Source organism: Monodelphis domestica, chromosome 1 (genome assembly GCF_027887165.1).
Source record: "Monodelphis domestica isolate mMonDom1 chromosome 1, mMonDom1.pri, whole genome shotgun sequence".
NCBI lineage: Eukaryota > Metazoa > Chordata > Mammalia > Didelphimorphia > Didelphidae > Monodelphis > Monodelphis domestica.
In genome coordinates this window covers 33,079,016-33,106,975 of record NC_077227.1, presented here as the reverse complement: position 1 = coordinate 33,106,975, position 27,960 = coordinate 33,079,016, and the positions used below count along the sequence as shown (strand labels likewise).

At 41.3% G+C, this 27,960-nt stretch overlaps 1 protein-coding gene across 7 annotated transcripts in view; it reads right to left on the bottom strand.

The window, feature by feature from the left end:
• Positions 1-27,960, bottom strand: part of LINGO1 (leucine rich repeat and Ig domain containing 1) — a 515,479-nt gene that overhangs the window by 320,456 nt on the left and 167,063 nt on the right. For 6 of the 7 annotated variants that reach the window (XM_007477966.3, XM_056796664.1, XM_056796671.1 and 3 more), the window contains one exon: positions 23,691-23,731. The gene's annotated coding sequence lies outside the window, so the exon portion shown is untranslated. Of the gene's footprint in view, positions 1-517; positions 22,522-23,690; positions 23,732-27,960 lie in introns of those variants that run through there. The other variant, XR_008911690.1, reaches the window with a different exon arrangement.

Below are 27,960 nucleotides of genomic sequence, written 5' to 3'. Positions count from 1 at the left end.
CTCTTCCATCTGCAAAAAGGGGGAGATGTATCCATGCTTTTCATTTTGGTAGAGTTGGTTCTGAACAAGTTGCTGGCTGATTCAAGTCCCCTTCTCCCAACCTCAGGATTAGGGGAGGGAAGTGATCTTTATACTTTGACTCCCCAGTGGACATTGAACACATCAACAGTATCTTTCTCAGTTCTGTAACCCACCCAGAGGAGCATAGAATCTTAGAGATGGAGGGATATCTAGTCCTACCCCCTACTAAGTGTAGGAATCTTTCTACAACGTCCTTGGCGAATGAATATCCAGTCTCTATTTGAGTTGTCAGGAGTTCTAGGAATCTAGAAAGGTTCTATTCTATTTTTAGGCAGTACTCATTATTAGAAAGTTGTTCCATAACCCAGAACTAAAATTTTGAACTTATTAATATCAGTGTTAGTTTTACTCTGTGGATCACGCAAAATAAGTCTAATGAAAACTAGCATTTATATAATACTTTGAGATTTAAAAAGCATTTTATAATTATCTCCTTTAATCTTCACAATAATGCTAAAGTAGGATGCCACAGATTTATTATCCCCATTTTACAGATGAGTAAACCGAGACTCCTAAAGCCCAAGTGGCTTCCTATTGTTAGAACAAGTATATGTCAGAGGCAGGAGCTGAATTTAGATCCCTATAGATTCCAAGTCTTGGTTCCAAGACTTTGCTCCATCCTTTGCTCCACACCATACAAGTCCTAGGCCTATAGACATTTGAAGATAGTTATCAATACATCCCTGGCTTCTACTCCCATACTAAACCATTTTAATCCTTCCAGTTTCCCTTAAAGGATATAGTTTCCAGTTATCTTACAGTTTTGATCATCTTTCTCTGGGCCAACTCCAACCATTAGGGTCTCTCCTAAAATGTGAATCCAGATTAGACTCAAAATTTAAGACATAAGCAGAGCAGAGAAGAGCATAGCAAAGGTAGCCTCTCAACTCTCCTCTTTATGCAGTCTAAAATGTCTGGATTTTTGAGCTGATACTTGTGGCCCACTGAAACTCTCAGGTCTTTTTCACATGTACTATCAAACCAGATTCTTTCTACCCCATCCTAACCTCTTCATTTCCCAACCAAGTCAAGAACTAAGGCTTTGCCTACCCTGTGCTAGCTTAGTGCTCAGAAATACTTCACATTCAGTTTCCTTGGGAGTATTCAATTCAATTCAGTTGAAGAAACATATATTAAGCTTCTTCTGTTATGGGCAAGGTTGGAGGGAGTGGAGCATGGCATAGTGGGTGAAGAGCCAACTTTAGGGGCAGGAAGATCCAGTTTAATCCCATTTCTGACACCTACTAGTTGTGTAATCCTGTGTGAGATGTGAGATGTAAGAAGCCACTTCTCAGTGCCCTCAGGCTTCCGTGGAAGACTCTAAGTGGCAGATGAGGTGGCCATTTGCATTAGTGAAGGGAGTTTCCTCACCAGAAATCTCCTATAGTGCTAACATCACAGGTACAAGATGGGGAGCATGCCAGACATGTGCTAGGCATTGGAGATAGAAAATGAAAGGAGCCCTACCTTTCGGCTTTATCTTCCTCCAGAGTATTCCCACTAGAGCACTGAACATTCCTCTACCTAGCCCAAGCCACTGGTTACCTGATGCAACAACTAGTGTGTCTATTATCTCTTCATCAGCCAAGGAGATCAGGGCATTAGAAGGCAAAGGCAAGACATAAGTGTGACCACTACCCTTCATAGGATCACAAGCTAAATGGGAGCTTGGGGATCATCAAGGCCAATTCAATCATATGGAAAAGCTAAAGCCTAGGGAATAATTTCCACAAAGTTGTATAAGAACTATTTATTAAAGACAGGATTTGAACGCAGGTCATCTGACTCCAAATCTAACCTTTTTATTATATGATACTGATTCAGCGCTACATGAGCAGAGGAGAGGAACTGGAGTTGTGCTTTCACTGGTATCAAGAACTCTCAGTTAATACATGTTGGCACCTTTTGGCCAATTCAAATTGAATAGGACCTCTATGAACCCCAAATTGACTCAGAAAACCACAAATTAACATTATCTGTGTTGTAGTGTATTTCTATTTATTTGATCAAACATTTCCCAATTATATTTTAATCTGTTTTGGGCCAGCAATCAGAGCTTGGAGGGTCTAAGTTCGACACTTCTATTGAAACTCCAACAATATATAAAGAGGAAGGACCTAAATTCAGATCTTCTTGGATCTGAGGCTGTCTCTTTATCCATCACACTCTGCTCTCTCTAAATGGAAGGTCAACAATGTCCTTTACAGTAGGAGGAGGAGACAAGCCTTTGGTGACGTGATGGAATAAGAACTGGGAAAGGGTAGGGTAGAGTTGACTAGGTATGGGGTATGGTTGGTAGCTGGAGTGAGTGTTTGGTGTGGGATCATTATTATAGTATGTGTCATTTCTCTAGTATGGGGTGGTAGCCAAGGATGTTTGCATCACTCAGAGACGTGTCTCATGTTGTCACTGAGCCCTCACACAACATTTACTAACTAGTACTGAGAGCAAGTACTAATTCGTTCAACAAACATTCCATGTGTAAAGAACAATGTTGGCTGCTGTGGATAGAAGAAGATGAAGCTGTGAAGGCAGATCCAGCCTAGCACTATCTGGCAGAAAGGGACCAGCTGAGCTGCCTCTTAATTCCCATCTAGAATAGGGTGATGTTGGCAGATGTGTCTGAGTCCATGGACTGAAAGAGGTGGCTGAGTCAGCAAGAGGCTCAGTGGACCACATCCATGAACATACTGACATGCCCGTATGCCGATGCCAAATGAGAGAAAGGAGAGAAACCACTACAATAAAAAGATTGGAACTTTGGGGCAATCTGGTGGTGGTGGACCAACTGTCAACTCCCCGGAACACCCTGCATCCTGGTGCAGACTGCCTTGGCCCTTACTCCTTGTTCATCTTAGCACTTCACAGATCATCTGGATACCAACCCCACTTGGCTTCTGAATGTAAGCTTCTCTTCCCAACACCTCCCAGAGGGAACCTCGGCAGAGGATTATCCTCCTGCCCACCCAGGGAAAAGCTGATCCCATCACTGGCACACACTGGCTCCTGCCTTGGGAGAGACACAAGGAGTGATGGCCGCTGTGCTTGAGCAATGAAAACACACTCACTCATACGTTTCTCACTGAGTGGGTCTCATCTACTAAGAGGAAATCCAAGAGAGACATATGTAAAGTCTTACACTCAGCTACTTCACAAGTACAAAGTAGTGGAGAGGTAGCCAGAGAGCAAGGAGTTCATCTGGAATAGAGTGGCGCAGTTTTAGTGGACTGCAAGTTCAATACATGTCAATATGGCATGCCAGGCAAAGCATTCAATACAACTTTAGCCTGAATTAAGGAAGACTAGGGAGGTGATCATTCCTAGCCTCTGTATCCTAGTCTGACCACATCTTATCTATGTAATAATGACAAGGATGATAATAATAATAATAACAACAACACTGATATTGTGCCTCCTTCATTTCTTTATACCACATTCGAAGAGGGAAAGAAGGAAGAAAACAAGCATTTATTAAGCTACTACTATTTGCTGGGCACTGTGCTAAGCATCTTACAAATATTATCTCTTTCAATCCTTACAAAAAACTCTGGAAGTTGGTACAATTATTACCTCAATTTCACAGTTTAGGAAACTGAGGCTGACAAAAATTAAGTGGCTTATGTAGGATCAAAGAGTTAACAAGTTTCTGAGATCTTCCTGATTTATATCCAGAGCTCCATCCACTGCATCACCCAGCTACCTCTTTTTTTTTTTTAATTTTGTTTAATTAGTCAGTTTAGAACATTATTCCTTGGTTACAAGAATCATATTCTTTCCCTTTGCTCCCCTCACTCCTCATAGCCGATGTGCAATTCCACTGGGTTTTACCAGCTATCTCTTCTTAAGAAGCATACTGGGGGTGGGGCAGCTGGGTGGCTCAGTGGATTGAGAGTCAGGTCTAGAGATGGGAGGTCTTAGGTTCAAATCTGATCTCAGACACTTCCCAGCTGTGTGACCCTGGGCAGGTCACTTAACCCCCATTGCCTAGCCCTTACCACTCTTCTGTCTTGAAGCCAATACACAGTATTGATTCCAAGATGGAAGGCAAGGGTTTTAAAGAAGCATACTGATAAGCTAGGAGATGAAGAAATGAATAAAAGAATGAAAGAAAGAATGAGGTGGCAAAAGAGCCTTGATCTCATGGTATACTGGGATTAGGTAAAGAAACCAAGGAATCTGGAGTTGAAGAGGTGGACCTGGAACATGACTGTTGTCTTCAAGCATTTGAAGGGCTGCCACATGTCCTCAGCCAAAAACCAGGAAGACGATAGCCTGGTTTCCTATCCCTCCATTACTCTGGTCATCCTCCTTTAGATGCATCTCTAGCTTGCCCCCCATTCTCCCCAAAGTGTGGCATCTTCATTTGGGGGAAATACTCCAGATGGTGATAAGCCTAGGTTTCATGGAAATGGATTTCTGCCACTCCCATGCTTGTCTGGACACTTTTTTGTCCCCCATCTCCAAGCAGCCACCTAAAGGAGCATGCTCAGACTGAGTGGAGACAGAAGCTTTGTGAGTTAAACCTTGGCACCTCCCAGCATTGGACCCAGGTGATAAATCAGCCTGAGATCTGGGCATTGCATGCAGCTGTATCTCCCCCTTCCAGCAGGATGGTGTGATTAATTCTCACTGCATATTAAGTCCATTTATCAAAGCCACATGACTGCAATCCCTTGAGAAGGAAGAGGCCACTGGAAGAAAAGGGGTCTAAACTGGAGGATGTACAATGGTAGAGCTGTGGGGAGGAAGAGCCAACTGTGGCCACTGTCCAGGTTCACTGGGGACCCTGAGTACAGGGTGTTCCCTGCCTTTAGAAAAAAGACTTAGGCTGTGGAGCTTTTCTATCTCTGAGGACACATGCAAAGGTTGTGGGTGAATGCTATGAAATGTGAGCCTGCTAAGAGGATTTGGAAGAGGGAAGCTTTGGGCTGATTGCCACACTTGAGGAAGAGGGATTTTCCCCAGTCTTTCCACCCCTTCCCTTCTCCCCTCTCATTGTTCCATCACCAGTTCCTACTTCCTTTTAACCCTCAGACTTCACCTCTTCTTTCTTCTGTTTCTCTCCTACCCCACTTGGGAAAATATCCCTTCTTTTCTTTTCTTTTCTTTTCTTTTTTTTTAACATTATTTTATTTGGTCATTTTCAAACATTATTCATTGGAAACAAAGATCATTTTCTTCCCCACCACCACCACCACCTCTCCCATAGCCAACTCGTGATTCCACTGGGTATCACATGTGTCCTTGATTCGAACCCATTTCCAATGTTGTTGGTATTTGCATTAGAGTGTTCATTTAGAGTCTCTCCTCAGTCATATCCCCTCAACCCCTGTAGTCAAGCAGTTGCCTTTCCTCGGTGTTTTTACTCTCACAGTTTGTCCTCTGCTTGTGGATAGTGTTTTTTTCTTTCTCCTAGATCCCTGCAGATTGTTCAGGATCACTGCATTGACACTAATGGAGAAGTCTATTACATTCGATTATACCACAGTGTATCATTCTCTGTGTACAATGTTTTCCTGGTTCTGCTCCTTTCACTCTGCATCAATTCCTGGAGGTTGTTCCAGTCTCCATGGAATTCCTCCACTTTATTATTCCTTTTAGCACAATAGTATTCCATCACCAACATGGACCACAATTTGTTCAGCCATTCTCCAATTGAAGGGCATCCCCTCATTTTCCAATTTTTGGCCACCACAAAGAGTGCAGCTATGAATATTCTTGTACAGTCTTTTTCCTTATTATCTCTTTGGGGTACAAACCCAGCAGTTCTATGGTTGGATCAAAGGGCAGACAGTCTTTTATTGCCCTTTGGGCATAGTTCCAAATTGCCCTCCAGAATGGTTGGATCAATTCACAACTCCACCAGCAATACATTAGTGTCCCTACTTTGCCACATCCCCTCCAGCATTCATTACTTTCCTTAGCTGTCATGTTAGCCAATCTGCTAGGTGTGAGGTGATACCTCAGAGTTGTTTTGATTTGCATTTCTCTGATTAGAAGAGATTTAGAACACTTTTTCATGTGCTTATTAATAGTTTTGATTTCTTTATCTGAAAACTGCCTATTCATGTCCCTTGCCCATTTATTAATTGGAGAATGGCTTGATTTTTTGTACAATTGATTTAGCTCTTTGTAAATTTGAGTAATTAAACCTTCGTCAGAGGTTTTTATGAAGATTGTTTCCCAATTTGTTGCTTTCCTTCTGATTTTAGTTACATTGGTTTTGTTTGTACAAAAACTTTTTAATTTGATGTAGTCAAAATTATTTATTTTACATTTTGTGACTCTTTCTAAGTCTTCCTTGGTTTTAAAACCTTTCCTTTCCCAAAGGTCTGACATGTATACTATTCTGTGTTTGCCTAATTTACTTATAGTTTCTTCTTTATATTCAAGTCATTCACCCATTTTGAATTTATCTTGGTGTAGGGTGTGAGGTGTTGATCCAAACCTAATCTCTCCCAAACTGTCTTCCAATTTTCCCAGCAGTTTTTATCAAATAGTGGATTTTTGTCCCAAAATATGGGGTCTTTGGGTTTGTCATAGACTGACTTGCTGAGGTCATTTACGCTAAGTCTATTCCACTGATCCTCCTTTCTGTCTCTTAGCCAGTACCAAATTTTCCTTTCTTTTCCATCAAATCATTCAACAACAATTTACCAAGTGCCTTCTGTATATATGGATGACCCTGTGATATAATAGGTATCACAGAGGATAGGAGTGAAGAGATAGTTCCTTCTACCTTCTAGGCAGTGAGAATGAGACCCAGACATGAAACAGAAGGACAAAAACAGTTTTTTTCCAAAGTGGGAGATTTCAGTATAGACAGAAAGTACAGTGGGAGTTTGGAAGAAAGAAAGGAGAGTGGATACATAGGTGGCCAGAGAAAGCTTTCTGAAGCAAAGGCACTCAAGCCCTACAATTGGGCCTTGAAAGAAGAATAGAGAGAAAAGAGAAGAAAGGATAGGAGAGGAGAGGAGAAGAGAAGAGAGGGAAAGAGAAAAGAGAAGAGGAGAGGAGAGGGGAGGGGAGGGAAGGGGAAAGCACAAGACAATAATCCACTGGAAACTCCAGTCTAGGATAACCTTTGCCTTAAGAAAATGAAAGCCATGATCCACCCTGCCTCATTTTCTCCAGAAAACAAAGTTGTAGTGAAACAGAATCTGTCTGTATAACCTGAGCCCTAACCTTGGTCATGGACTAAACTCTGAAGCTGGCAGAACACTGAACCCCAGGTGAGTCAGAGACTCAACTCTCAAATCAACTCAGTGAGTAATATTAAGTGCCTGATGCTGGCTTGATGGTAGGGGACCAACACCATCACCAAGCATTTTCTAGGTGCCTCTGATGTAATATAAATGATGGGGACCCAGAGGCAAAAGTGAAATTGTCCCTGCCTGCTCTCATGGGGCTTATGTTTCAATGAGAAAACAACATATGAATATTAGAAGTATATACATACATGGGTACGGCTCTACATGTATACATGTGTGTTTATATATGAGTCTACATGTATACACATGGACACAAATAAATACAAGCTAGTTTTAGAGGAGGAGGTTGAGGGATATTGGGGAAGGTGCCATGGAGAAGATAGCTCTTGAGCAGAGTTTTGAAGGAAACTTGGGATTCTAAGAGATGGGGATGTCAAAAGAGAGCATTCTAGGCATGGGGCAGAATGTCATGGGGGAGAAGAAAAAGAATGTCATGTGTGACAACAGTAAGGAGATCAATTTGGTGCAGTATGTGTGATGGGGAAGAAGGTGTCATAAGCCTGGAAGGATAGGCTGGAACCACCCTGGGGACAGAGCTCATGAGGCGCCTCCAAGCTCTCAGATCCATGATGCTGGGACTCTTCCTCTTTCATTCCTGGCTTCCATTAGCACCTGGCCAGGTGCATTCCTTCCATCAGTAGCCCTGTACATTAGACTGGGACAGGAAGCTATTACTTGTCCTACCAGATCTCCTGGCTAAAAGCAGCTCCAGTGACAGGAGGAGAGGGGTAAGGGCCAGAGAAGGGGGGAAAGGATGATATCAGTGGGACTTTGGCAAGAGTATGTGCCTGTTGGCCTCATGACATCATTTCTTCTCCCTGATGGCCAAGGGGATAATATGGTCTAACCTGAGGTCCCAGACTGCCCCTACAGCCAGTTCTTGATCCCAGGTCCCTCAAAACCCAACCCACACACCTCAGCAAAAGGCCAGGTTACAAATACTCTCTGTTTTAGGCTCTTATGAGGCTGCAGCTTGTCTTAGGAAAGAGTCAGCCTCCAGGCCTGGAAGCTGAGACTAGCAAAGTAGACTGGTAGAATGAGGAGTCCACTGAGCCAGAAGCCAAGAGACTTGGGCCTGAGTCCCAAATGGCTCCGAGTATCCTTATGGCAATCTCTTCGTCCCTCGACTCCTCCCTCAAAAAAAAAAAAAACTTCCTGAGGGGAGATGCCTAATCAGTTTAGTAGACATTTATTAAATGCTAGTTATATAATATTGAACTAAACCTCAGTTTTCTCATCAATAAAGTGGGTATAGGAATATCTCTATTTGCTGTGAGCATCACAGTTTATCTATCTATCAGCCCTTTAGCCCATTCCAATTCTAGCTTCTCTTGGGGGCTATTCTTTCTCTGGGTCCCAAGGAGAAGTCCATGATTCCCATCCCCATAGAGGATGTGAAGAGGTAGGATGGGACTAAGTGTGACAGCAGGTGCATCTGGAGGCACCCAACATAGTCTCCAATGATGAGACTCTTCTTTAGAAACCACCCCCGGGTGATAAATAACTCGTGGGAGGTGATACAAGGTAAAGCAAGACCCAGTGTCCCAATTTCCCTGGGAGAACTTCCCACTGAGGGGAGGACTCTGGGTTCTAGGAAGTATGTGGAGCACCAGAGAAGACCCACCCCACAAAGCCAAGCACACTCATGCAGGTCGCACACACATTTCCCCACACACAGGCATGAATCTATGCACACATATGCAATACATACAAAGACAATGACATGAACAATCCCACAGCCATGCACATCCACCCAAGCTCCTGGTTATATAACATCAACAATTGAGAGGTTCAAGGCAGTCAATAAGGAAGAATTAAACATTTATTAAGTACCTACTATTTGACAAGCACTATACTAAGTGCTTTACAAGTCTTATTTAATCCTCACAAATCCTATCCTGAAATATTCACATTTTACAGTTGAGTAAACTGAGGCAGACAGCAATTAAGTGACTTGCCCAGGGTCACGCAGCTACCATCTAAAGATGGATTTGAATGCTAGTCTTCTTGAGTCCTGGCTCAAGGCTCTCTATCCACTGTACCACCTAGATGCTCCTATGCAGTATATAAATAGCAAGTGGCAATTGGATAGAACCTCAGATATGTCCAGTATCCCTTCTAGGTTGAGTCAAGGAGGGAGAGCAATCCAGATAGTATGAAAGTGTGGAAAAACCACTAGATCTGGGATCAGGGAACAAAAGTTCAAGTCCTAGCCATATGAACTGAAGAGGCCCTGTGCTAGGCACTGGGGGACTAAGACAAAAATTAACCAGTCCTTGCTCCCAAGGAGATGACATCCCACCTGACCTGAAGGGACCAACATGTATATACTAATGCCTACAAAATATACTCAAAATTAATTAAAAAAAAACAATTGGGGTGGGCAGGAGGTAGCACTAGAGCTATTTCTGAAGGAAGCTATAGATTTTCCAAGGCAGAAGTGAAGAGAGAAAGCATGGCAGGCATGGCAAAAAAAAGGCTAGAGAAGGACAGGTGGGAAATAGGAAGCACTGAAAGGTAAATAGAAGATAGATTTGGTTGGCTGGAACTTAGAGTGAGCCAGAGGGAACCGGTGTATTATTTTTCCAGAAAGATAGTTCAGATAATATTAGAAAGGGAAACAACTCTAAAAGATTTGAGAACTCTGGTCAGTGCATTGGCCAACCATGACTTCAGGGGACCAGTGATGAAGAGTGTTACTCACCTTCTGAGTGGAGATGGACTCAAAGAAAGAGGCATACATTCTTGGACATAGACCTTACACACATACACACACACATACTTTAAGTACTTTTAAGTTTTTAAGTAGGGAAATATCAAGATTAATGCTATACTTCATGACGGTCACTTGGACAATCTGGGAAGGATGAACTGGACTGGAAGAGATTAGAGGCAGAAAGACTTAGGAGGTTATTGCAATAGACAGGATAGAAAGAGAGAAAAAATCCACCTGGACCTAATGGTTTTTTAAAGGAGAATTCTATCAACCTGTTAAAGAACAATTAACACTTATAGTCCAAAAGTCTGGGTGAGAAAAGAGAAGAACCTGAACTAGGGTGGTGGCAATGAGATAGAAGGCAGGTGACAATTGAGGCCATGAGTTGGGAGGGGTCAGTCAAAGGACAGAGGGCAGAGAAACATAAGATGCGGGAGTACAGAATCTTGGGAGCATCATCTTTAGGGCCAGGAGGAGGATGAAGAGCCAGAAAAGGAGAGGGAAGGAGCAATCAGAGAGGTAGAAGATCAACTTTGAGAGTAGTGTCACAGAACTCACAGGAAAAGAAAAAATCAAGGAGATGGGGCAGGAGTCCACACTGCTGATTTGCAGAAGAGCCAAAGAGATCAGGATGGAGAAAAGGACATCCTATGTTATCCCAGCATCCTAGTCTTGCTACTTCCTTATGTTAAAATAGCAATTTCCCTCCCCTGACCCCAACCTTGCAGGATCTAGGCAGTTGTTAGCTCATGCATCCTCACAGATTCTTTTCTATTGCTAGGATTTCATAGAAGCAGCCTACAGCATCAATAATAATTATTACACCCCCGTACACACATACATACAATATACATCGGATGCCATCACTGATTCCCAGCTTAACATGCCTCTCTAATGACTTGCTTTATTCCAGCTTTTCAAGCCATCATGTTACCAAACCCATCTCTAAAACAGTCTGCCTTTCAAAGCTCTCCTCTGCCTGAGCTTTCCTATTTTGCCATCTTCTCTCTCTTCCTGCTTCTCTCAAAAACCCTTTGCTCTAGTCAGGCTAGTCTTTTCTTCTGTCCATCCCCTGCATACAATGTACTAATCCCTAGGGTCCTAGGATGTATTCCAGGAAGAAGAGCTGGGTAGTAGAGAGGAGAGAGAGTTGGGTTTGGGATTCAGGAGGCTCTGAGTTTAAATCTTGCCTCCTTTGGCTGGATTAGAGCAGAAGCATCCTTTGAGATCACTCGAGCTCCATCTCCTCTGCAAAACCTTCGGCATATGAGAGCCCCTCCCTCTGCTAGACTCTTCTAGCTCTGAGTGTCTAGATTATTCATTTAGCACTTAAGAGAAAATCATAGAATTGCAAAGCTGGGAAGGCACTCAGAACCAATCAAATCCACTCTCCCCATGCAGGAATTCCCTCAATAGTCTCTCCAGTGTTCCAGCCAGGGTTCAGAAAGCTTCTGTGACTGGAAACTCACTGCCACCTAAAACAGCCCCAAGCCATTTCAGGAAAGCTCTGGCTATTAATCCATCCATCAATCAACAATTAAGTACTTACTACTATCTCCTGGGCCCTGTATTAAGCATTGAGGGGGGAAAAAACAAAAAAGAAAAAGTACAAATAGCCTCTGCCCTGTGGGAGCATCCACAAACAATCCTCATATGGAGTTAATTCTGCCATTCTGCTACTTTCACCTTTTGCTCCTCGAGGTCCCAGCAGAAAAAGTGTATTCCCTTTTCCATGGGGCAGCCCTTCCCCAGCTGCCTGAAGCTCTCTTGCCCTAGCTACATGAAGTCTTCTCTTCTCTAAGATGAATATCTTTAGTTCCTTGACTAAAAATCATCTAACTATGACAAATGAGAATGAGATAGAAGTGAGAGTGCCAAGGTTAGGACTAGAACAAGACCATCAGTCAATAAACATTAATTGAATATGTTCATAGAATGAGTCTTTCCTTCGATCCTTCCTTCCTTTCTTATTTCCTTCTTTCCTTCCTTCCTTCCTTCTTTTCTTCTTTTCCTCTTTCTTTCCTTCCTGCTTTTTTTCCTCCCTTCCTTCCCTCCTTCTTTCTTTTCTTCCTTCCTTCCACATTTCTTAAATGCCTACCATGTGCCACCTAAGAGGCAGTATGGTATATTAGATAGAAAACCTACCTAGGATCATGATCCAGTTTCAGCAATGAAATTTATAAGTTCTTTCAACATTCTGTTCCTCTAGCATGATGATATGAATTCATCATGAGTTGATAATAATAATAGTTAACATTTATATAGAGCTTACTATGTGCCAGGTACTATGCTAAGTGCTTCAGATCTAATTTGAGCCTTACAACAACCCTACAAGGTAGATGCTGTTATTAACCACATTTTACAAATGAGTAAACTGAGGCAAAAAGGTAAAGTGACTTGCCCAACATCACACAAGTCTTCCTGACTCCAGTCCTAGTGTGTTCTAAGCATGATGCTTACAATTCACCTACCCATATTAGGTTTCAACCATGAACCATTTTCTGTTGTCTAAAAAGCATTTTCTTTGGGGGAAAAAAAAACAGAAGCAGAAGTTATTTTCCACTTTTTCAGCTTTTTCTTTGTCATTGGTTGTCATTAGTCATCACTGCATGTACCCTATTAGGGATCTTGTCCCTTTGATCTTCTTTCCCCCAATACTTTGGTGTGGGAAAGACTTCTTTGTTGTCCTTAGCTTTCTTTTTTACTTTTTAAAAATGTAATATTTATCCCAATTACATATAATAATATTTTACATAAGTTTTCCAAAATTACAATATTCTTAGCTTTTCATGTGAGCCCTCTTTCTCTAGATCTGTACCACACTTTGGTATTAATTCTGTTAGCTATGTTTCTTTCGGTCTTCTGCACATTTTCATCTGAATTGGTTAGTGAGATCCCAATGCATCCATATTAACTTTTTGGTATAATTCTCTTTTTTCCTCCTCACTCTCTTTATGACTTCAGAATTTTACTTTTCAGAACTTCCCATCCCTCTGGTTGACTTGCACCATATAATATTAGCCATGGAATCCTTCTGATTTTTTTTTCCTCAGGACACTTTCAACTTATGTGTCAAGGAGCAGTGAGGTAGTTCAGTGGATAAAAATCCAGGCCTGGAGATGGAAGGTTCTGAGTTCAAATCTGGACTCAGACACTTCCTAGCTGTGTGACCCTGGGCAAGTCACTTGACCCCCATTGCCTAGCCCTTACCACTCATCTGCCTTGGAACCAACATACAGTATTGATTCCAAGATGGAAGGTACCTGTTTTTAAAAAAATCAATTAGATGTCTAAAAATCTGGAGTACAATGCTAGAGAGGAGGAATGCCAACAGACAAATATACCTGAAGAGGACTGTTTGCATGAATGTTCCTAAGCAAGAGAGGATGTGATGTGTTTGGGGAACCACCAGTCATTCACTTTGGTCAGACCATAGTATACATGAAGCAAGGAAGAATTAAATGAGACTTCAAAAAAAGGTGGGTCAGAGGCAGATGGTAGAGAACTTTGGTATTTTATTCTATAGACATTAGGGAGCCACAGAAGAGAAGTAGCATGGTTAGAGTTGTGCTGTGGGGAGATGCTGGCAGCTATGTGACAGATAGATTGGAATGGGGAAAAGCTTAAGGCAAGAAGCCCCCTTAGGAGGCTGTAAGAAGAGATGAAGGACTGAAGTTAGGTGGTAGTAACCAGCGCAGATTAGAGGAGGTGTGTGTATGTAAGAGATATTTCCAAGGTAGAATCAACAGGACTTCATAACTGATTGTAAGGGGAAGAGAGGGGGGCAAGGATGATGGAAGAGTAGAGTATAAAGGGTACCACAGTTTCAAGCCTAGAGCTTTGACAGTGCCATTAATGAAAACAATCAAGTTGGGGAAATGGTCTGATATGGGGTGGGGAGTGGAATTATGAAGTCACTTTGGGGCATGTTGAGACTCAAGTGACAGCAGGTAGAGATCCAGCAGGCAGTGGGAAATATGGGGCTGGAACTCAGGGGAGAGGTCAGTGTGAGACAAGTAGATTTAGGAGTCATCCATACAGATGTGATAATTGAAGCCATGGGAGAGGATGGAGGTGCTGAAGTAAATCGAGGAAACAAAGTAGAAGCTAATTTCAGCTCTTAAAAAATGAACTGTGTAAAACTTGCTAAGAAGCTAGAACAAAAGGAAAGAGGAAGGTGGGGTAGCTCAGGGAATGACAGAATATCAGAGGAGGAGAGGACTTAAGAGATCATCAAGTCAAACCATCTCATTGGACAAATGGGGAAACTGAGACCTAGAGAGGGTAAGCAACTTTCCCAAGCTCATGTGGTGATAGAATGGAACTCAAATCCAGATCTTATGACTAGTCAGAAGTTCATTTTTAAAAACAGATCTATAGTCTTTAGTGGTCCTTGAGGTCAATACAAGTCAACAGCATTATGTGGTCTTTATTACTGGAGACATAACATTTAACTCTAAGGAAGTGGCAGTATTGATGCATTTTGTGCTAGTTATAACATAGTTGGTATATGATCTTCCATTCTGGATACTCTATTTTAGGAAAGAAAGTGAAAAGTTGGGGAGTATCTAGAGGAGCAACCAGCATGGAAAGGTGCCTTGAGACCTTACTACATGAAGGTCATTAGAAGATTGGGATGCTAAGCCTGGAGAAGAGAAAGCTTTGGTTGTACATGATAGCTATCTTCAAGTCTCTGAAGAATTGTCTTATACAAAAGGGATAGATGGATTCTATCCAGAAGTAGAAAAGTTGGGGGTGTGGGTTTCCCTCAAAAAATAATAACAGGGAAATTTTCCTAATGATAAAAGCTCTCCCAAAGTGTGAACAGGTTGCCCCAGGAGATGGTGAGTTCCTTCTTACTGAAGGCCTCTTAGCAAAGGATAGAGGGTCCACTTGTCAGTTATATTGTAGGGAGGTTTCTTGTTCAGATCTGGGTTGGACTAAATGGTCTCTGAGGTTCCTTTCAATTAAGATTCTGGGATTCTTCTGACTTTAAATTCAGTACTTTTTCATGGAGGGCTTCCTAGCAGCGACTTTGAAGAACAAGGAGAAAAAGCAGAGCTTTTCAGAGCTGGATTGGTGAAATACAAATCTGGAATTTCCTTTCAAAAAGGAGAGGATAGATTCTTTAAAGGAAAGTCCAGTGATTCTGACCTCAATACCTGGCAAAATTCTAAAATCCATTATTAAAGAGATTGCCAGCGAGCAATGGGAGAGGGAAGCTGTGATCGTTAGGAGTCAACGTATTTCTCAAGTACAGAGTTCTTACTAGACTAACTTCATTTTCTTCTTGACAGAACTATTTTAGTGGTAGATTTGGGGGTAATAGTAAAGCACAGTATACTTAAATTTCAGCAAGGCTAAGTACTTTGTAGATATCCTTGTAAATAAAATATAGATATGTGTGCTCCATGATAATACTGGTTGAATATCTTAACTCAGGGAGTAGTGATTAATGAATTGATGTCACTCAGGAGATGGGTCTTTGGATTAGTGTCCAAGAATTCTATCATGGCCTGAACAAGTTCTATGTTTTTATCAATGATTATAGGAAGGAAAGATAGCATGCTGATCAAATTTTCAGATGGCACCAAATTAGAAGAATAGGTAAGATGGCAAAGCCAAGACCCAAAAAAAAGTGCCTGACAGGTCAAATCTATTAAAATGATGGAGATACCTAGCTGTGTGACCCTGGGCAAGTCACTTGACCCCCATTGCCTAGCCCTTACCACTCTTCTGCAGTATTGATTCCAAGACGGAAGGTAAGGGTTTAAAAAAAATGATGGGGATAAATGTAAAGTCCTGCATTTAGGTTCAAAAAATAAGATCCGCACAAATATAGGATGTAAGAGGCATGACTAAATAATAATTTATGATAATAACCTGAAGAATTGTGGTAGACTACAAGCTGAGAGAGTCAACAGTGGGACAGAACAGCCAAAAGTTCTAATTCTGACTGGCTATGTTGAGAATCAGTTTTCAGTATGTTGAAGTGACATCCCCCACCTTGGTCTGACCACATGTGGAGGAGGTTTAAGCTCTGAGGACTACATTTAAGAAGAATGCTTTCATCCTAGAATAAAGGAGGCAATGTGGTCCTGAGGAAAGTACAATGACTCTGGAATCAGAGATCCTAGATTCAAATCCTGTCTCTGATGGTTACACTATATGGCCTCAATCAAGTCAGTTAACCTCTCTGATGCTCAGTTTCCTCACACGTAAAATGAAGTTGTTGGACTAGATCACATCAGAGATTCCTTCTAGCTCAAGCTCTATAATTCTTTGATTCCTTGAGAGGAGTGCCTAAAATGAAAGGTGGGACTACAGAAAATACCACGGAAGGCATGAAGGGAGATGAAGGAACTGTTGGAGAAAAGGCTGCTTAGGGAAGCCATGGCAAATGTTTTCAGGTAGTTGAGGAGCTAACATGAGAAAGAGAAATTAAATTTATTCTGCTTGGCCCCAGATGGCAGAAATAGGAGAAACAGTCAAATGCTACAGAGAAGCAGGCATTGGCTCCACGAAAGGGGAAAATATCCTAACAAATGAAGCTGTCCAAATGTGGAATCTTGTACCCAGAGTAGAAATAAATTTGCCATCACATATGATTACCCCTCATCACTGGAGGTTCACTGATTACTTATCAGCAACGATGCAGGAGGAATTCCTGATCACCTAGAAGTTGGACTAGGGTCCTTCTGAGGTCACTACTGATTCTTAGATTCAAGGGCTCTAACTCTCTGGAGGTCTTTGAGACTCAGTTTCCACCTCTGTGAAATGAGATTAGATTAAATGGCTTGGAAAATCCCTCCCAGAGATAACATACTATGATTCCGTGCGTGAGGCTCACAGCCAGAAATGAGATGTGACAGCTGGACACGCTGAATGGTGTTGGACAGCAGCAGATGGATCTATAGGCAATTCCAGACATAAAGGTTGGGCACTACTGGCAGCAATAGACCTCAGATCTGAGTAAGCTATTTGAAAGACAGTAGAATGGACTCTTTTGCCATTAATGTCCAGAAATGACCACAGTATCTTAATGAACTTTTACTTCCACCCAAGTTCAAGTGAATGTTTTTCATGGCCCTTGCTGGAGAAAAGCAGGGAGGGTGGGAGGACAAAGGGAGTCAAATAAGCTCTATCAGAGTTTCTCTCCCTATTTTCCCTTTGAAAAGTGACATGAGGTATGGTGGCTGCTCTTCTTCTTCTAGGGTATAGAACCTACAGGCACTAGGACGTAAGGAACCCAATGTTACCAAGGGAATTCCAATAGTGATTCAAGAGTGCCCCAAAGACTTTTCAACCTAGCAATATCACTACTAGAACTATACCCTAAAGAGATCAAAGAAAGAAGAAAGGGATCTGTGTGTGTTTACCAAAAATAGGAGCTCTTTTTGCTGTAGCAAAGATCTGGAAATGAAGAGAGTGGGAAAAGCTAAACAAGTTATGGCATATGAAGATGATGGGACCCTATTGTGCCATAAGAAATGATAAAAGTGACAGTTTTAGAGAAACCTGGAAGGATTTATATGAAGGGATTCAGAATGAAATGAACAGAACCAGGAGAACAATTTATACAGTGACAACCACATTGTAAAGACAAATAACTGAAAGACTTAGGAACTCTGATCAACACAATAATCCACCATGGTTCCAGAGGGTCAATGATGTGATTCATCTTCTTTTGGAGGGATAGGAAGGAAACAAGGAAGGGAGGTGGAGAGGGAGGAAGAAAAGGGATTATTGAAGCACTTTTTAATGTACAAAAGAAAACAGAAGGAAGTTTAGAAGGAAACACAGACAATAGAAAATATGGAATAGCTTTGAAAGGTATATGTAGGTACTTTTCAAAAGCAATCTCTATGTAATAAAGATTCATATAATCCTTTTTGTGGTTCTACTTTACATTTGGAATGTTTTTTTGCTTTTATCTTCTTTCGTGTGTGTGTGTGTGTGTGTGTGTGTGTGTGTGTGTGTGTGTGTAGCTCAGAAATATTTTAAGAAGAAAAAAGGAACCCATGGGCTGAGCTGCCTGTTCCTTGTGTGATATCTCTGGCTGAGGCATTCCCCATCCCAGAGGGTAACAGCTACAACAGGGGATCCAAGCTTCTAACACTTAATTTACACAATAGAAACAAGGTCACAAGTAAAACTGTACCCAAATCACTACAACTTCTGGGTCTACAATGCACACACACACACACACACACGCTTCTTTCCAAGGCATAACCTTCCCTCCAAACTCTTTTCAAAATCAACGCACTGCATCCAGTCCGAATTCCTCCAGTCACTAAATAATATAGTATTTCTCCATGATTCCATGCTTTCATGACTGTGTCCTATCGTCTTTTCAAGAATAGGAGCCATGAGCACCACTATTAAATCTGGGGCTTCCTTAAGGAAAGGGTCATGTCCCTACAGTCAGCCTGGCACTCGCACAAGAGGGAGGAGGAAATGCAGCTGGACTGTAGGTGCAAGAAGGGAGCTGGTGTACCTACTGCACCAGGAGAGTATACTCATACTTTCACTAGCACTGAGGCTGTTTTTGGCCAATGTATTTAAGTGAAGAGAAGCACTACATCCATTGCCAGTATTTCTTTGGGTCAGCCCTGTGTTCTCTGAATGCAGATCAATTAGCAAAATACAGGTCTCTGATGGTACCTTTTGAGACCACTCCATTTCTTGTTGGAAAGCTCCATGGGGCTTAGGAGCCTGGCTATGAGCATTCCTCAATGGGATAGCCATGTCTTTTCCATTAGACCAATAACTCCTCCAAAGGAGGTCATCTTGTCCAATTGCCTCATTTTGCAGATGCATTTACTCCATGAGAGTAAAATAACTTACTGCCAAGGGATTAAGTGGCAGAGTTTGCATCTGAGCATAGGCCCTCTGACTCCAAAGCAGCCCTCTATATAAATATATCTATATAAATTTAATTTATATAGATATATTATATATAAATTATATATCTATATAAATATAAATATATAAACCATCATATAAAATATGTGTCTCCATCACAATTCAAGAAAGCTCCTTAAGGAAGTGTCAGTGTTTCCCTCATTAAACCAAGAAATACCTGAGGGAAGTCCTCTGGCTCATCCATAAATAAGTCCAAGGGATTTCTATGAAAAAGGGGCTATATTTCTCCCCTCAGATCAGTGTTTCCCATGTCTTTCCATAAGCAGGACCTTATCTCCTCCCTTTTCTTCTTCCCATAATATCTAGCAAAAAGCTCCACACCAATTGGGTGTCACCATGGTTTGGACTAGTGACTTTTAAAGAGATGGGTTAAATGAAATTTTAGCATCTTGTCATTCCTTTCCTGGAGTCAAAAGACTCCTATGACTAACCATGACTAGGTGGCTTCTTCATCCCTCCATAGCATTGCCCAAATCAATAGAACAATCACAGAAAGGTATTTTCAACTGTCCTGAACCCATCTACCCTTTGCTCTTCTTTCTACCCTCCGTCTTCTCCCCACTTCTCACCCAACCCCTGGCTTCCTTCCTCCCAGGAAGAGGTGAGGCCAATTCAGCAAACAGAATCACAATCTGACACTGAATTAAAACCAAAAAATCCTCCAAGGAAGAAGCTACCCATCAGATCTGCTACAGAGCTGATGTTGAAAGTGACAAAGAGGGATATTGAGAAGAAAAAAAAGTCAACACAGAAATCAAAAGAGACTCCGTTAACGAAAGTTCCTATTCCTGCTTCGCTCCAGCACCTCTTGGTGATATCTCATTTAATCATTTGCTGGGCAGAGTCACTGCATAAATATTTATTTTCTCCAGGAAAGGTCTAATAATATCCCAGAGGGATGTACACCTGGATCGGACTGAACCAAAAGTCTCTTGGGAAAGGGTGGATTGAAGCTGGTGGAGCTAACCATTGAGGGGTGGTCAGCCCAGCTTTAGGTTATCCTGCTCAGGGAAGGGATCTAAACCTTCATAATCATTTTCTGTTATTTAGAAAAGGTAGAGAAATCATCCCACAGAGCCTGGGAAACCCCATGGCCCTGCCTTGTGCTCTCTTCTCTTTTTTAATAATATACAGCTTCGTGATCTCATTGGCCTCCATGGATTTAACTACAGTCTCTATGTAGATGATTCTTAAATTTATTTGACCATTCCTAACTTCTCTCCTGATTTCTAGTCTTAAATCTCCAACTATATAATTGGACATTTTACTACATATCAATATATCTTCCCCCCAAAATTCTTCTCCATTCCCAAATTCCATACTGCTATAGAGAGCTCAACATCTTTCCAGACTTGCAACCTAGGTGTCATTTTTGACTCACTCCTCACTTTCTCACTTCTCATATCCAAACAGTTGCCCAAGACTGTCATTTCTACCTCTATAACATTTCTTTCTCACCATGACCTCATTCCCTCAGGCCTCTTTTATTACAAGATCATTCTAGTTGAACTTCTTGCCTCAGTCTCTCCTTGATCCTAACTCTTGATTCCATTCCAACTCTTCCTTCACCTAGCTGTCAAATTAATTTTTCTAACTATAAATCTGGCCATGTCAACTTCAATCAAATTCAATCAACTCCAATGGCTCCCTATTGCCTCCAAGCTCAAATGTAAAATCCTCTGTTTTGCCTTTAAATCCTTCCTTAATCCGACTTCTTCTTACTTTCCTAGTCTTCTTATACCTTATACCTCTCTCAATTCCATTTCCTCTTCAAACCAGTGACTCTGGCCTCATTTCTATTCTTCACAAAAGATACTCATTCCATCTCCTGACTCCAGGCATTTTCATTGGCTCTCTCACATTCCTGGAACACTCTCCCTCCTTACCTCTGCCTCCTGTTACCCTCTATAAGATACCTTTCCTGGTCCCTCTGAAGAGTTTTTTCTCTCTGTTGAGATATATTGAGAGAGAGAGAGAGAGAGAGAGAGAGAGAGAGAGAGAGAGAGAGAGAGACATAGATAAATGGATAAATGATGAATGGACGGATGGATAGATGGATGGATGGATAGAGTGATTGACTGATGATAGATTAGATAGATACAGGCATAGATATGCACACATATATCTACATGTACAACATATGTACATATATAAATTATATGTATATACTCCTATACATAGACATGCATGTGTATGTTCATATATATGTATCCTGTTTGTACATAGTGATTTCCATGTTGTCTTCCCTATTAGACTGTAACCTCCTTGAGAGTAGGAATTGTCTTTTGCCTTTCCTGTATTCCCAGTGCTTGGCACAGGGTACTCGCTTAATAAATGCTAGATGACTGACTGAGCCCAACTAAAAGTATTAAATGAATTATAGGGAGAAGTGTCCAGGGTGTATGTCCAAATCAGTGGCTCTCTGGGGATCCACCTGAGACCAAAAGAAAGAAAAGTTCTTCTCTCTAACCATGGATTGTAGCACAGGAGAATATGTATTGGTCTGGAAAATAGGAAGACCTTAGTTCAAATTCTCCCTTAGATACTTACTAGTTATGTGATCACAGACAAGTCATTTACTTCTCTCTCTTAACTTCAAGTTCCTCATTCATAAAATGGGACAAATAGTATCTAAAGTGGCTGCTTTAGGTTGTTGCAAGGCTCAAATAAAATAAACTTAAATGTTATATAAATCAGTTATTATCAATCCTAACTGAAGACTGAGTCCTAATCTTAGTCCCAAATGTATGTTCTATATGTATCCACAAATTGACTCCCCAAACCCCAGGCATGACCCAAGCCCCACTCACTGCCAAATTCATCTTCAAGTTCACAAATATTTATTAAAGACCTCTTATGGCTCTGGACACCATAGTTTAAGAAGGAGACTAAAATTGGACAATGTCAGAGGAAGGAGATTGGGTTTGTGAAGGGGCTTGAGTCCATATCTCATGAGGACCGAATGAGGCAACTGAGGATGTTTACTTGGGAGAAGAAGAGAACTGGGGTGGATAAATGTAATAAAAGAAAAGGAGAGAAAAGAGAATAGGGGACCAAAAAGAAAGCTATTGTAGTAATTGAAATGAGAAGTGAGAAGAGACTGAACCAGGAGAGTGGCTATGTGAGTGGAGAGAAGGGTGTGGAACCCCAAGATGTTGAGGAAGAAGAATCAAAAAGACTTGACAACTGATTAAATATGGGTTGGTCAGAGAGCTCAAGAGTTCAGGGCTCAGATCATTGCTGTCCCTGCTGACATCACAAGGAAAAGACTGCATGTTCTTTCTCCAAACATCCTCTGTAAGGTCCTGTTTTTTAGGGAAACTGTTTAGGATTTAACACATCACCTATGCCTCAGCCCATGCGCCATTTTATACACACACTCACCATAGCAACCCAGGCAGAGGAGAGTCCCATGTCACATTCCAAACTACATCACCATCCACGCCAAGAAAAATGAGGTCTCCAGATCATGAGAAACAGCCAAGAGATATCTGACCTGGTTCCTAAAGGACCCTGGACTCCCTCTTCCTATAGTCAATGACAAAACCACAAAAGAAGGGAAAATACGTATGTGAAAGGAGAAAGAGAAAAAGAGGACAGCAAAATGGAGGTGGGGTTAAAGACCAGATGTGACTGAAAGAATACAGGAAGAAAAGGGGTTAGAGAAGAGAAAAGGAAAGGACAGAGAAGGAGAAGGGGAAAATAAAAAAGAGAAAAAAAGAAGGGAAGTAAGAAAGAATACTGTAGGAAAAAGGAGAGGATGAGGAGAAGAGCTAGGAACAGAGGGGGAGTCCTTAATATATGTCTTTCCTGTGCTCCCCCAATCCCCATTACTTTGAACTATGCTCTGGAAACACCTGGTTTATACCCAAACAAAGACGGCTGGATGCACAGAGGCCACTTGAGATTGTGGAAAAACAGCTCTACTCATTCATTGCAAACTTGCAGATTTTTTTTTGAAAGGCAGCAATCTGGCAGTCGGCAGTAAATGTTACAAAAATAATCATACCCCCTTGACCCATTCCATTGTTGGGAATATCCCTTGAAAGTGTTCTTACAATAAAAAAGAGCTATCCGTTCATGGATTTTCATAGCAGCATTATTTATAATTGCAAAAAACTAAAAGCAACCTAAATGGCCAACACCAGGGGAATGGTAAATAAATTGCAGCACATTAATGTAATGGAATTCTATAATGCAATTAAGACCGACAAATATGAGGAATGCAAAGAAATCTGAAACGGTCTTTTATGAAAATATAGAGTGAAAGGATAAGAAATAAAAAAAAGCAAAACCTAAAAACAAATACTTGGATCCAATGGATTACAGATTTCGAGCTGAAAGGACCGTTTTAGAGTCATCTCTTCATTTTTACATAACATGAGTCAGCTGAAGAAACAGGGGGTACTTAGCTTGGAGAAAAAGGCTCATGAGGGAGAGAATTGAGGCACAAAGAAGGGAAATGATCTAGCCAAGGTCATGCAAGCAGTAATCTTCATAAGAGCATGAATAAATAGGAAAGAATGGACCAACAATCTTGAGGGAGACAGAAAAACTGAAAAGTTGTTATGACATTTTACATATTTAAATTCATATATTTAAATCTAAGTAGCTTCAAGGCAACTTTAATTAGTTGTATTGGTGCTTAATATTAAGTTTGTAATATTTTTTTAAATTTAGAAACAGAGACCACTTACCTGAGGCAGAAGTTTTGTCACTTCTCAGCAAACAGACAGACCTGTGTGATAGGAAAGAAAAAGGGCATCAGAGGTAAAGGCTAAACAGACTTGGGACCTCTTTTGGCTTAGTAAGCACCAACACTAGAAGATTAGAAACCAGAATGGACCCTTCTATCATTGTCCCAGGACTTGATCTCTTCTTCATTCCATTGGCACCAAAGGACACATGGGAAAAAACTCCAAATTCAGCCAGTCTTTACTGAGCTCCTACCTACTATGTGCCATGTTTGAGTGATGAGGAGATCTATTCTCTTAACTTTTGGGGACTTCACAGAATAGGAAGAAACAAAACTAAGACTCAACACTCTAAAACTCTGAGAGGATAACATACTAATATATTGAGTTAAATTATCTCAGGGGCCATGATGTAGAGCAAGGACAAGAGGCAGGAACTCTGGACCATTAGGAATGAAAAAGAGGTCACGATGAGCTACAGGCTAGGTTAGGGTTCTTCAGGAAAGTGGGATTTGATCTGAGCCTTAAATGATAAAATTTAGGGTTAGGCAAATAGAAAGTGAGGAGAGCAATTTAAGGAGAAGAACATGGTCTGGGTAAAGACTTAGAGGTAGGAATAAGCTTGACATATCACCAGGGAAGGAAGGATACCAGATTTAGACAAGCAGAAGGAAGGGAAGGCTGGAATGATTGGGTGGAGCCTTGAATGCCAAGTGGAGCAGACCTTTGAGGAACCCTGGGATTGCACACATTGATCTTTCAGACCTCTCTGGTTCTAGAAACAATGCCAATGATGGGGTCTGGGAGGGAGTGATGGGTGCTGAGGAGGTGAAAGAGAAGACTCTGCCAACTGTTAGTTCTCCTACCAGGTGGCAGAACAGTTTGGTTAAAAATGGAAATGAGTTCTGGGGGTTCTCTTCCCCACTCTTTTCCTCCACTTTCTCCTTCCTTTCCCCCAAACCAAGACTTGAGCGAGTGAACTTATTTCTTTAAATTCTTACCTTCCGTTTTGGAATCAATATTGTATATTGGCTCCAAGGCAGAAGAGAGGTAAGGGCTAGGCAATGGGGGTCAAGTGACTTGCCCAGGGTCACACAGCTGGGAAGTATCTGAGGCCAGATTTGAACCTAGGAACTCCTGTCTCTAGGTCTGGCTCTCAATCCACTGAGCCACCCAGCTGCCCCATTGAGAGATTGATCTTAGCCTGAGACAGCAGAGATAACTTAAAAGAATGGACTCCACTCTTTCTCAGTTAGGAGCTCTTAAAAAATTGAAAAGAGAAGTAAGGGAAGGGGTAGGGGGATAGAAGCAGCTCTGTCTGGTCTTTAAGTGCTCTGAACACAATCCTCTTCACTGAGGTCCCTGAGATTAAAAATGGCCCTCTCTCTATCACCCTTTCCTAACTCTTCTTCTCTCCCTCCTACTTTCTCCCTGGGGATGCCTTGATGGAACAAAGGTTAAAAATATCCACTTTCTATTATTGCTTTTAAAAATAATTTCTGTAAGGTCAGGAACTAAATCTCCCATGAGCCCTGGGGTTGCCTCCTTCCTTCCCTGGCTTCATCCCCACCAAAGCTTGAGCTCTCCCCACCCCCAGCCAGCATGAGGTGGAAAATCTGGGGGCCCCAGAACACACACACACACACACACACACACACACACACACAGCACACTGCCTTGCACACATTCCTGCTTACACTGTACAGATCCTGTATGTACAAAGTTGGTTGCATGCTGTCTTCTCCATTGGAATGTAAGCTCCTTGAGGGCAAAAATTCTATTTTTTTGCCATCCTTTGTATCCCTAGCACTCAGCACAGTGCCCAGCCCATTGTAAACAGTTAATAAATGTTTGTTGACTGACTTATTGTTCACAATAAGCAGACTGCTTCCCACTACTCCCATCTCCCACCAAGACAGGCCACCACATCATATGGAAGAAATGGGATTAGACCTGTTTGGTTTGACCCTGGTCAGCAGACCTAGAAACAGTGGCAGGAGGGGATGGGGGGGCAGCTAACTCTAGAGAGGCAAATTTATGCTTTGATGTAAGGAAGAACTTAGTAACAGAGATGGACAAAGAAGAAGAGATGGGCAGGGTGGGAGAATTGTCTGTCTGACAGTAAAAGTCAAAGAAAGCATTAATGCTTGGGATAAAGACCACAAGTAAGTCTGGGATGAGCGAGATATTTAATTAAGAATATGACTTTTCCTGGGATAGCAACATGGAGTGCAACTGTGCTTAGAGGCATCAGAATGGATTACATTACTTTTTCACATCCCTTCTAGCCTTTGGAGTTTATGAAGTATGCGATAATCCAAAGATCCCTGGTTTTTTAGGCAGGAAACTTGTGTTCAAGACTTTACTATATTTTAGCTATATTTTATAGATAAGATACTTCCTATCCCTAAACCTCAGTTTCTTCATCAAAACTATTTTTGTAATAAAACAAAGATATTTTAATTTCTAATATAGTAACTATAAATAGATATAATCCACATAAACAAAAGATCTTTGGGGTCCTTGATGATTTTTTAAAAAAATTTAAGCCCCTACCTTCCATCTTAGAATCAAGAGTATATATTGGTTCAAAGGCAGAAGAGTGGTAAGGGTTAAGTGATGGGGATAAGTGACTTGCCCAAGGTCACACAGCTAGGAAGTATCTGAGACCAGATTTGAACCCAGGACCTCCCATCTCTAGGCCTCTCTCTTGATGCACTGAGCCACTGTGCTGCCCCTCTCAATAACTTTTAAAAGTATAAAGAGGTCCTGAGACCAATATTTTAAAAATGAGAATTGCTGGACTTGAGTGTCAAAAGCTTCAGAAATCAAAAGGGATGATGGTTGGGGGGAAAGCCAAGTGGAGTTTGCAATTATGTCACTGGAAAACAATTTTATCAGAGAAGTGGGGGAAGAAATCAGAATGCAAGGGGTTGAGGATAGAATAGAAGATTACACGTCAACTATAGCAAGAGAGGAAGGTGGAGCTCGCCAATGAGGGGTCGGTTTTCCAAGCATACTCATACTGGACCTTTGTGGTAGATTTTCTAGAGCATGCACAGATTTTCCCTGTTGGTTTCTAAACCAGCATATGGAATTTTAGAAACCTGTTAATAATCCTACAAGGTGATGATGAAATTTTCTATCTGGACACCAGTCAGAAAGACCTAATACTTCAAGAGGTGATGAGCTAGAATTGAGTTCACATACAAAAGAAATAATAGGTGATGTCTCATTATTTCCCTTCTTGATGGTTAGCTTGACTAGAACTACTGTGAGCTTCTTGTTGGAGCAAACTCAGTAACACTGGGTTTAATGTGACTCTAGAGGGGTCTCTTAACCTGGGAAGTCTATGGATAGAATAGAGAGATTCTGTCAACTTGAATCTTTATTTCAATATATAGTTTTCCATTCAATCTTACATACATATATTTAAAAATATTATTCTGAGAAAGGGGCCATTGTATTCACCAACCTGCCAAAGTGAGACAAAATGTAAAAAAGTTAGCCTTTATTCTAGGGGTTCAAATTAACCTACTTGTGTCTGTCTATATTTCCTGGCTAGCTTTTTCTTCTACAAAGATACCTGTTTGAGTTCTGATGCCTCTAGGCCTTATGGACCTCTGACCAAGGATAGCCATCACCAACGGGGCTACAATTAATAAAAATCAATCACAAAATCTTCAAAAATAAGAACTAGAAAGTAACTCAGAGGCCACCAAGTCCAATCTATTCTGAAAAAAAAAAGATGTAGTCAGGAAGGTGGTTAATAAGTACTCATTCAGCCTCCATTAAAATTCTCCAGTGATGGAGAACCTACTCCCTCCTGAGGCAGCACCATTCCAATTTAAGGTAGCTATAAATGTTTGGAAGGTGTTTTTTCCCTTTAATTAAGGCTAAAATTTCTTCCTATAAATTCTGTCCATTGTTCTAGTTCTTCCTTGTGGGGCCAAATAGTATACGTCAAATCCTTCTTAACATGGAAGCCCTACAAATACTTGAGGGCACATATCCCATCCCTCCTTCTGTTCCTCCTAGTTTTTTTTTTCAATTAGCTAAACATCTGCAGATACTTTAGGCCTCATGTGGCAGGAACTCAAGGTTCTTCACTATTTTGGCTTCCATTCTCTAAATATGACTAAGCTTATCAATATCATTTCTAAACTCTGTTGTCCAGAACATAACATAGAACTTCAAGTATGATCTGACTAGGGTAGAGTACAGTGAAAACATCATTTACTTACTCCTAGAAGCTCTACTTCTCTTAATGTTT